The following is a 10,691-nucleotide window of genomic DNA, read 5'->3' as shown; positions in this document are numbered from 1 at the left end:
GCAGCTCTCTCCCCCTATAGGCATCCTCCCAGTGCTGCCTGCCCCGAGTACAGTCCGGCCCGGCTCAGCTCCCCCTCTAGAAAGAGTCCGGTGCCACCCTGGCCCCAGTCTGCAGCTGCAGCCAGCCGCCCCGCCCCGCCCCGCCCCGCCCCGCACAGATCCAGGGCACATGCCCCCTGTGCCCTCCCAGGGAGCGTTCAGCAGCAGGAGCCACCCATCCTTGTTACCCCTGGGCAAGCCGTGGCTCTGTGCTGCGCTATACCCTGTCCTAACCCTAGCCCCAGCCCCACTGCTTCCTCACCACAGGGGCCTCAATCTGCCCCCCACACCCTTTTCCTTCCCCCTTCCCTTTCACCACAACAGACTTACCAGCTGGACACTGTTCTTCAAGCTGCCAGGCTGCGTATCAGAAATTGGATCGGTATCAGCCAATACACCTCCTTAAGTATTGGCTATCTGTATTGGCCCCAAAAATCTCTATTGGTGCACCCAAAATCCAGATCTATGCAGGGGGAGTAGAAGAGGAGACTGGGACTGAGAATCTCTGGAGGCAGGGACATAGAGTTGAGACAGGACAGAAACATTTCATGTGGAGCAGGGGGAGAGATGGTACTATTTGGGATGGGACAAGGGTGGGAAGGGAAGAAACACCGAGACTGGACAAGCAATTTAAAGGAGGGAGATTAGGACTGTCAATAAGGAAAGTGGGTGGTAGGAATGCTGAGTTCAGGCCAGTGTTGGGAAGAAGGATGGACTGAATGAGGAGGTGGGAAGTAGGGGAGTAGGAATGGCTGGGAACAGATATTATGTGTGCAGAGGGAGACTGGGTCTGAAATAGGAAGGTTGGAGTGGTCAGAGTAGGACCCAGCAAGGAAGACCTAGTCCTTGGATGAGGGGTTGGGATGGCGGAGGGACAGGCTGGTTGGAGGCCATGGGCTAGATAGGTCATGTGTAGGTAGAGGAGTCTGTGTCAGGTGTACTTTCTGCTAGAGCGTGGCTTGCGCCCTCGCTCCACACATCTTGGTGTTCCTCTGCTGTCAGCAGATGTGTGTAACCCACGAGCAAAGTGTCTCATTTCCCTCTAGTGCCAGTGCACAAAGATGATGGAAAACGACTGTTGGTATTAGTTAATCTGTTAGCTCAAATTGCAAAGGCCTATACAGTGAATTTAAAGTTTTAGTCCTGCTGACAAGCCATATTGGTTTCACTAGGTTGCCATGTGATGGCATTTGGTGGTGAGGTGGTTTTTATTTGCATTTGCTTTTTTAAAAAACTAGGAAATTACACTTGCGCACACACTCACACACTTGCAATGTTAACATTCATACTTAGGAAATGCTACAGTCAGCTTAGCCTTGTGCTATGTATTGTACTACAATTTTAATTATACTTTCCCATAGTATTTTTTCCATGGCATCCCTGCCTCATTCAGTGTACAAGCTGGCCCTTCTCTGAGGATGATTCAGGGTTGTGAAATGAATGAGAATAGTGTCTACTTCATTAATAGCAGAAGTAGGAAGCTGTGAAGTGAATGAGGCAGAGGACTGCAGTAAGAGAAAAGAGCCATTCATGATTAAGACAATTTGAATGCTGCCCTGAGGAATCTGATCTCTGCGTTAGCTTTAGAGTTCCTATGTAATGCTGACCAAGTCCTCTAAGCCAGGCTTTTACAGGTGGTCAATAACTGAGTGATAACTATTTTCTGAGTTCCTAGTTTATGACACTACACTGAGGTCTAATTTGCAGAAGTGTTCAGCAGTGATTGCTCCCGTTCAAGTCAGTGGTATCACATAAAGTGCCTTTAATGCAAAACACTCTGAAAAAACCCCACTTAGTAGATGCCTTAGGTCAGGCATCCAAAATTAGGAGTAACTTTTGATGCTAATCAATCTGTACCTCTTCCCCTCATCTGTAAAATGGGAACATTAGTGCCCCTGCATGTCAGCAGGTTCTGGGGAAATAATTTCATTAATACATATGCAGTTGGATAAAAAAAATTCTTCAGAGCAGAGTTTGAATAGTGCATCTCAAATAAGGGCTAAAATAAAGGTATTGAAAAAAAGTAAAGCAAAGTCTAATTTTGAAATAAAACACAAAATTTGAAATAGCTGATCGTTTAGGAGCTTAATTCTTTCTGTTCACTGAATGAGGAAGGTATCCTTTGGAAAAGTGGTATGTCATCATGCATTTAAAGACTAAAATAGTATGAACATACAAGGAGGCCGCATTTAAGTTGCACAGGCAGTTTGGGGATTTTTTTACTTTTGAATGCTGGACTTTGCAAGCTTAATAATATTCTATGTAATTTTAAGTAAGATGTATACACATCAAGGTTCCAGTTATATTGTGATGTTTAAAGAAGGAATTTTGTAAATCCGTTTAGGAATATCTTGGAATTTCGTGGATATGCCAGGTAGATACTGTTCTGGTGTGACTTGGATAGCTTGTTTAGTTTCATCAAGAATTTGTAATATTCCCAGATGGCTTTTTACAAAAGGATCATTTGAAAGGCTGAAGATCAAGAAATTAGTGATGGATGAGGTGGTCAAATCTATTAGGCTGTAAATAATCATTGGATCCCCAGCCAAAGGTCTAGATTTGCTCAACAGATAACTTGCGAAAGGCAGCTGATAAGATAGCAGTGCTAAGTACTTTAGACAACTCCTAGTTAAGGGATTTCTCAGTGTAGTTTGGGCAGAGGCTTCACCTGGATTACACATGCGGTTTAAGTAAGGAATAACATTTCTAAGGAGCCGTCAGTAAGCTTTTGAAAAAATCTCGAGATGATCTCACTTCTTTTCCTTATTTAATTTCTCCACATATAAGCATCACTGCCATTGTCAGTACAAACTGTTCTCTTTGCTACTGATCCGAAATAAAGGGAAAAGGTTTTGGTAAATGCAGAAAAGCTTTTATGATCATCCTTAAAGGTATTTAAACTGAAATTATTCTTGGCATGTTCTGTCATCTGCCATGCATGTTATCTGTAGAGTGGTTTCCAGAGTGCGGGGGCTTCTGGCGTGGAAGAAGTTTACCCTTCCGATGAATTAGCTTCCCATGTTGTTTTGAAGAGGGCAAATCCTACTCAAAGCATCCTTGCGTTGGTTGCTACCGCCGTTCTGAAGCTGGGTCCCAATTCTTCAGACTTCATTCAGTAGATATGAACGTATCTAATCCTGTGAGTGGAGGCTGCAGAATCAATCCCCTGGCTCCTGTTATGTGTTCAGTGACCACTTGCCCTTTTGATTGGCTGTCCTCTCTTTGGCTTTCTTATAGGTGGAAGAACAGTATAAATACTTAATGATTGGCTTTAGGAGATGTGTTGCTATGGGAGCACTCCACCTCTTTCTATTCCTTTTTCTCTCAAGATCAAGCCTATCACCTTCCTGATAGGCCATGTACTGAAGTTCTGGCTGCTGCTCAACTATGTGTAAGTTGAGTTTGGATCTAAGTTTTCTTCATGCTGTATACCCCTGCTCAGATTTAAAATCTATTCTGGAATTCAAAGTAGGGCCATTTTAAGTACAACCTTAAATTGAATCCATTTGGTTAAATTGTCAGCATTTTGGGGCAGGGACATTGCCTTTGTTTGTTCTGGAAGTCGCATAACACACACATTACATAGCCTTATCTATGGCACTAAAATGCAAAAGAATCTAGTATCACATTTCATTTTCCTTTTGCCCTCACCCTGTACAACTAATAGGCAACATCTTTTTTTTTTTGCCAAATGGGTTATTATTCTTTAGCATTTGTGATTATTGCATTGCCATTATCTGTTCTCATGTGATCAGTGTTGGATCGTGGGTATATGGTTCTACTGGTCATGTCACGCGTCAGGCTGAGCTACGAGCGTAACAGGAAGGTGGATTTTTTGCCTGCAAAAGGGTTTTCTCTTATCTATTAATATGCAACTTCATGTTGTTCTTTCTTCTTTAGCTGAAACAAAATTCTTGTGGTTTCAAGGCTTCACTTTTTAATAAGGGGCAAAAATGAATAGATTTTTCTGATCACTGGTAGATGAAGCAAAATCAACAAACACACCATTTCTTTTATTAATTTACAGGTGGCTCTGTGATTATGTGGAGTAACAGTCATTTAACCTCATCCACTGTTATGGGTGAGCTTTTAAATTGGGTCAGTAGGAACTTAAGAGTTTAAGGTTTTGTAATATATGTTCTCAGCTGCAATGCATTATGGTATAGCTGTTGATAGGTACCTTATTCCTTATTTTATTAAAGTAACATTAAGAGACTTATGCAGTCTTCTTTGTGAAGAAGAGCTATTTGTGACCTAAGCACAAAAGACCAATCCGTTTTTGCCTATAAAATGTTGACACAATCACAGACACTGTAGTTAGCATGTTATTTGTAGCACACGTTTTATTTCTATTGTATAGTGCTGGACTATTTCTATTCTTTTAGGACTTAGAGTCCTGAATATTTGTATAAGTGAAAAACCAGCACCATCGTCTTTGGAATTTTGGGGGGGGATCTAGAAAATTTTCCAGGCAGAGACTTTGTTGTTATCAGCTGTCCAACTTCTAAAATGCAACTTTTTCACTGATGGAAAGATTTACCACAGGCCTCTTAGGATTTTTTAGGCTTTCTGCTGTGAATAGTTTGTACCCTGTTTTCATCAGTGATGGATGTAATAAATTACAAAAGGTCAATTTATGATTTCCGGAATAATCAATATCCACAGCATGTCACTTGTACATGTATAAGTGTTTCATGTACGCTTACCCTAATTTGACTTATTATCAAATGCCTTTGAAATAAGACTAAAAGAACTGGAAGACAAAACTTTTAGGGGTGCATCGATAACGATTTTCTTGGCTGATACCTACAGCTGATGATTAACCAACCATATCAGCCGATGCCGATCTGATTACCAATATTTAGCAATAGTGCAAAGCATTTTAAGCTACTGACTCAAATAAAGCTTTTTTTCTGTTTTGCATTTATAAACACACACACATGCCTTCTGCCTGCTTTGGCTCTCAATGAGGAAGGTGGTGACCGCCTTATTCCAATGCACATCACCCCCTTACCCCTGGCTCCTACCTGCTGCCCCACTCCCCTTGCAGCCCGAGCTGCCGTCCCCGGTGGGCGAAATGGAGCCTCACACAGACAGCGGTGCCAGGCATGTTTGGAGCCCCAAAGCATGCTGCTGCCTCAGCGCCAGCGGGCCCTGTGCAGTAGAGTTCTTGCAGCCACCAGGGAGAAGCCCCTTTCGCAAAGGCACCCAGTGCCCAGTGGAGCAGAATGTCTCACCCACGCCACCTTACCCTGCCCATGTGCAGCCCAACGTCTCCATGGCAGCTTGGTGCTCAGTCCCATGCTGCATGCATGGCATTGCCATGGCCGCAGCAGCAGGAGCCGGTAACAGTCCCTTTGTCGCTGAGCGCAGCACCCTGTGACCACTCCCCGGCGCTCCCTCCCCATCCAGCTGCTCACCGGGACTTGTAGTCCCCGGTGGGCTCAGGCCAGCGCCAGGGCGCAGGGACCAGACTACACTCGCCAGGGTACTCCAGGCACGCAGATGCAATTATCGGCTACAACGACCAAAAAAAGCCTATAGCTGAAAACGTCATTTTTTTATTGGTGCCGATTCGATAGCCAGCCGATATGTTGGTGCACCCCTAAAAAGTTTTGCAGTGTTTGGTTTGTACAGACTGTTTGTCTGTATTGATTTGTGTGGCAGTTGTTTGGTTATTTTAAGGATTGCTGATGTTATAGCTACTGATCACAATCTTAGGACCAAATCCTACAGTCCTTATGTTCACAAAACTCCACTTCAAGTTTGAAAAATAGACACATATGGGAAGTTTTGTTGGAGTGGGGGCTGCCGGCTTGGGTCCTTACTCATTGATGCTGTTTATCCTGATATTTAGACATTAAATAAAATCCATTTAGTACCTATATTATTATTAATGAGGGTTTAGACTGGGAAAGGTTTGAATGAGGGTTTGCCCTGGCCTGAAAGTTGACTTTCTTTTCTGCTGTTAGCTTGTTTCTCAACTTTAAATAATTTAAATATGGATTTTGTGTGTGTGGGTTTCATTCTTCTGCGATTCATATGAGGTAGACAAATATAAAAACCTTCCGACTAAACTGACCATTCACCTATCTGTAAGATTTAAATATCTCACTGAAATCTATTAATTAAAAATGGTCCTTTGTTTTCTATAATTGCCAGAGAGCCATCTTTGCTGGATGATGTACCTGTGTTTTTTTCTTTAAAATCTCTGCCTAGTAGATGGCTCTGTCAGGCTGGTGTCCAGCCCAGCACTCTGAAGGCCAGACATACCCTTTCAGAAAATGCAAGGAACCACAGTCGACACTTTCACAGTTTCTCTAGGCTCAGGCAGATCTGGATTTGCTCATCACTTGCTCTCCCCTGGGCCCTGGCAGCGTGGGCAGAGCAGGCCAGGGAGCAGCCAGAGGTGGTTTCTTTTTTCGCTTCTCCTGTAGTACATCAGGCTGTCAGCAGGGTACGGTGGTGAGCGGCCCCGTTGGGGATGAACAGCGGCTGTCTGGAACGGTGGTGGTTCCCAGCAGAGCTGTTTATAGGTCTGGACAGAGAGTGGTGGAAAACAGCAAGGGAAATTACCCCCATCTCCTTTGACTCAGACGTTTCACTGTTAAAACCCCAAGGTGTGGCTCCAGGAGCAAGTTTTCAATACATTCTGGAACAGGCAGGTTGGGCATCCCTGCTGCAGCATGAAAGCATGAGAAATTAATGTTTGGTTAAAATATGTAAATATTTACTGAGTTGTCTACCCTGGGTATGTATGGATTAACTTGGGCCTGATCCTTCCGCCCTTGTAATCATTAGGAATTTTACCAGTCATGGTAAGGGGGAGGTTGGGCCCTTTACTCTGTTTGTGGATTAGGTAGAAAGAGATCTGTTTGGCTGGATACTTGGCAGTGGATTGAAAAAGGACCTGGATCTGTTTGCTTTGGTTGGTTAGCTTGCACAATCCAAATTTATCATTCGTTTGTAAGTGGGTCCTTTAGCTCCATAAAGTACACCACTGAACTGCGATTCACAGTAGTGCAGAGCCATGAGTTGCATTTAGTTCAGCGCCTCTCTTCCTTCTTGCATTTATTTTTGGTTTATAGCTGAACCAACCAAAGAATCATTCTCCTAAATCCTCCTGCATGCCAAGCAGGCGTGGTGGTTACATTCAGATAAACACGCAAGATGCTTTGTGTTGTTTGCAGCTCTTCCTTCCCACAACATCTTATTCCTCCCTTTCCAGGCCTCTCTGCATCTTGGAGGTGGAACATACAGCTTTATTTGTCTGCTTGGTTATTGTTGTTCATTTTAAATCTGTTTATTTCATCTTCTTGATGGTAGAACTCATACTAATTTATAGAGAGTGAGTCTGGAAATCACTAATTGGGGAAAATAAACATTGATAGTCCAATAAAAATGGATGTAACTAGCTAAAAATGGATGTAACTAGTAACTAGCTTGATATCATCTGGACTCTGTGACAGTAGGGCTTGTGGGTGTTTTGTATATATTATTAAGCTGAGCATGAGTTGGCCCCTGGAGGAGTGGCGTTCTAGGTGAGTTTTTCTGCTAAAGTTCCTTCCGTGCAGGAAGATTTGAGGTTGAGAAGAGCAACTAAAAACGTGACAACAACTCTGAATCATTCAGTGGGGAAGAGCTGTATAAACTTTTGTGTGCATTTTAAGCTGCTTGGCGTTGGCATCACACAAAGCATGGTTTCCAAAGCAGATCTTAATTAAAAGTCTAGTGCTTTATTTCAGCTGTAGAATAATTATAGAAATTAGAACTTGCCACTGCTCGCAGATGAAGGTCTTAAAGCTCTTCCAAACCCCGAGTAGCCTTCTTGCTTTCTCAATTCGGTAGTTTAGTTTTTTAATCCCTGCTTTTCAGGTGGGGAGAACCGAAGCACATGAGTTATTTGCCCACGTTCATTTGCGTCTTTGGCAAAGCTGGAAACAGAATTCAGATAATCTGACTCCTCCTTCTGGGCTTTAATCACTGTGCCATGCTTCCTCAGGAGGTAGATATACAAATTACACTTTCTTTTCAAATGGAATTTTATGGAAACAAATCATTATGGCACTGAAAATCGGTTTCCATGGATAACTGCCTCCCCAAGCATTTTTCATTTTTGGCTCTTGTTATATATCAGGAGCTCTGGTTCCACACCAGGCAAGATTTTAAAGAATGACAATATTTGAATGTTCAAATGACCAGTATTTGTAAGTGCCAGGAATTGAATGACCGGAGTTTGTCAATATGAGTAAGTGACTTCTGAAAGCCTGAGTTTGTCAGGGTCCCTACATTGCCCGAGTATCGGCGTGCTTTGCTATGACTGGATCCATTTAATAAATTGTGTCTCCTGGCCTGTTACTTTGTTCTGTCACCGAATCCAGCAGCCTGTGCTACTCTCTTGAACACAGACCCTCTGACACAATTTAGCCCGGTAGTCCAACCCCGGTGTTTCTGAATTCCACTTATCAAAGTGGATTAAGCAAAGGTAAAATGCTCAGGAGAACTCCACTGCTGCGGGTGTGAAACCTGGCTCTATCTCAGGCCAGCTGATTCAACAAAACCTCAGCCAGCTAGCAAAAGACAATTTATAAATAAAATATTTATTTCTTTTATGTGGTGCCAATCTCTGTGAGATGGCTGAGCCAATTGGAAAGTGGCGAGTTTAATTTCCAGGGTATTTTTAACCTTGATATATTTGCCCAGTGACCGTAGTGGCCTCTGAAAAGTAAGTTTAGCCCAAAACCAGATAACTGTTCGGTATGATTACAGATAAGGGAAGAACGGCTGGCCAGCTGAGGTTCTGAAGAATTCAAACGTCTATCATCAATACGGTACAGTAAAGCGTAGGGAGCTAGGTAAATTGTGTAGTATATAGTATTCTTCCAGGCCCCTGGGAGAAATGCATCAAACAGTGAAAAGCTTTACTGAGACAGAATTCAAAGGAGTTTTCTTTATTTGTGGGCCTGGTGGTGGGGGAGGAAAGGGCGGGGGGGTCAAAAGTGCTAAAGGAGATTTAAGTTCTTCTCTATGGAGCTTAGCAGCAGGAAAATGTAGCGTAACTGGTTTAGTCTTTCAGAGAACCAGTTGCCAATCCCAGTCCTTCATTTGTGGTCCTTCCAGGATTTACTGCAGTTTAATACTGGAGCAGATCCCGGACCTGTAAAGTTCAGTGATAGCTATAATTTAAAAGTGAACTGAATACTGGTGGGTTATGGTGGATCGAGGTTTCTATTCCTTTTGTAATTATTTCTACCATTTGGAGCTGAGTACAGGAAACTGTTTTCTTGATTTGCGTGTTTGTTTATTTTTGCAATTAATGGTGGAAATAATTGGTCAAACAATATGCTTTTTTAAACAAGGTCCCACAAAAAATGGGGAAAGACTTCACAAAAGCATTTGTGGACTTTCCTGTGAATACAAACTGTGGGTTGTCATTGGAGTTCAGCCCTTTTGTGAGCTTCAGGGTGGCTTTTGAGAACATTTGCTAAAAAAGAGGGTTTGGGGCAAAACTCTCATCAAGTTGAACAGAGCCAAGATTCTGCCACTCGTGAATGCCGGTGTGCTGTGAATGCCTATGACTATTCCTGTTGAGAGTATTTATGTGGCCATCTTTGAAGCTTTTTAAGTTTGGAAGTCATCCAGTCACAGAGGCGAAAAAATATCATGTGACCTAAATAGTCAGTCACATGGCAAGAATGACGTGTCTGAGACATTTGGCATACATGTGTTGATTGCTCTGAGGTTCAAAGGACTTTTTAAAATTGTGTTTATTAATTTCTGTAGGACTGTAAATCAGTCCTGTGCTAATTATCATTATAATTCCTAGTTATTATGCAACTGAGAGCATAGCTGAGACCCATTTATGCTTGTATAACATTGGTGTGTAACATTGAGAACAGTGGAATTAGTCCCATGCATGATGTTACTTGTGTGCATAAGTGCACAAAATCTGCTTATTCTTCCTTACTATGGTGATGCTTTATTCTGTCAGATAGCTAAAGCTGCAGGTGAGCAAACGAGAGTAAAATTTGCAAGGTTGTTGTTAAGTCAGAAGGAAAAGTTGTCAGAATTTTTCATCACCAGGGGAAAGGTAGCGCACACAGATTACCTTCCTCCCTCCTTTGAAAAAAATGCTGTGCATTAATATTTATAGCAAGAATCTCTGAAGTATTGAAAAATAAAATGGATTCAGTCAAAATTGTTCTGACGGATCTTTAAGTATTTTAGTTTTGCCTTGTGATTTCAAAAATTAAATAGTTAAATGACACAAGACAAAGTCTTATACCATGCTACTGCAAAATGTTTTAAACATTTCTTGTTTACAGTTTCAGTCTATAAACACTGGTGGTGAGAGAGCATGTTGCAACGGGGAATGGTATAATAGATTATATTACTTGTGTGGGAAACCATGTTTTTATTTATTTGAGCTCTAGACTTGCTTGTTGAAATTCATGCACTTTAGATTGATAAAAGTCTCGAGAGAGCAAACATAAAGGACGTTGCTGATAGTGAATTTTTAATATGTCCCAGAGATACTAGATTATTTTAGAATAAAACTACGCTTGATTTTGCTCTTAGAAAACAAGACTATTCTTTCGTAGGAAAAAGTTGCCAAAGATGTGCTGCTGGCTAAAAATGAAAATGAGAAGTGG

The 10,691-nt window shown here is 42.2% G+C and overlaps 1 protein-coding gene across 1 annotated transcript in view; it reads left to right on the top strand.

Moving 5' to 3' along the window:
• Nucleotides 1-3,280: 3,280 nt before the first annotated feature.
• Nucleotides 3,281-10,691, top strand: part of HELZ (helicase with zinc finger) — a 152,983-nt gene continuing 145,572 nt past the window's right edge. The window contains 1 exon segment of the mRNA XM_025196269.1: nt 3,281-3,430. The gene's annotated coding sequence lies outside the window, so the exon portion shown is untranslated.

This window comes from Alligator sinensis, unplaced genomic scaffold, assembly GCF_000455745.1.
Source record: "Alligator sinensis unplaced genomic scaffold, ASM45574v1 scaffold282_2, whole genome shotgun sequence".
Taxonomy (NCBI): domain Eukaryota; kingdom Metazoa; phylum Chordata; order Crocodylia; family Alligatoridae; genus Alligator; species Alligator sinensis.
Note: the sequence above shows the minus strand (reverse complement) of the source record. Positions and strands in the feature narration are given on the sequence as shown.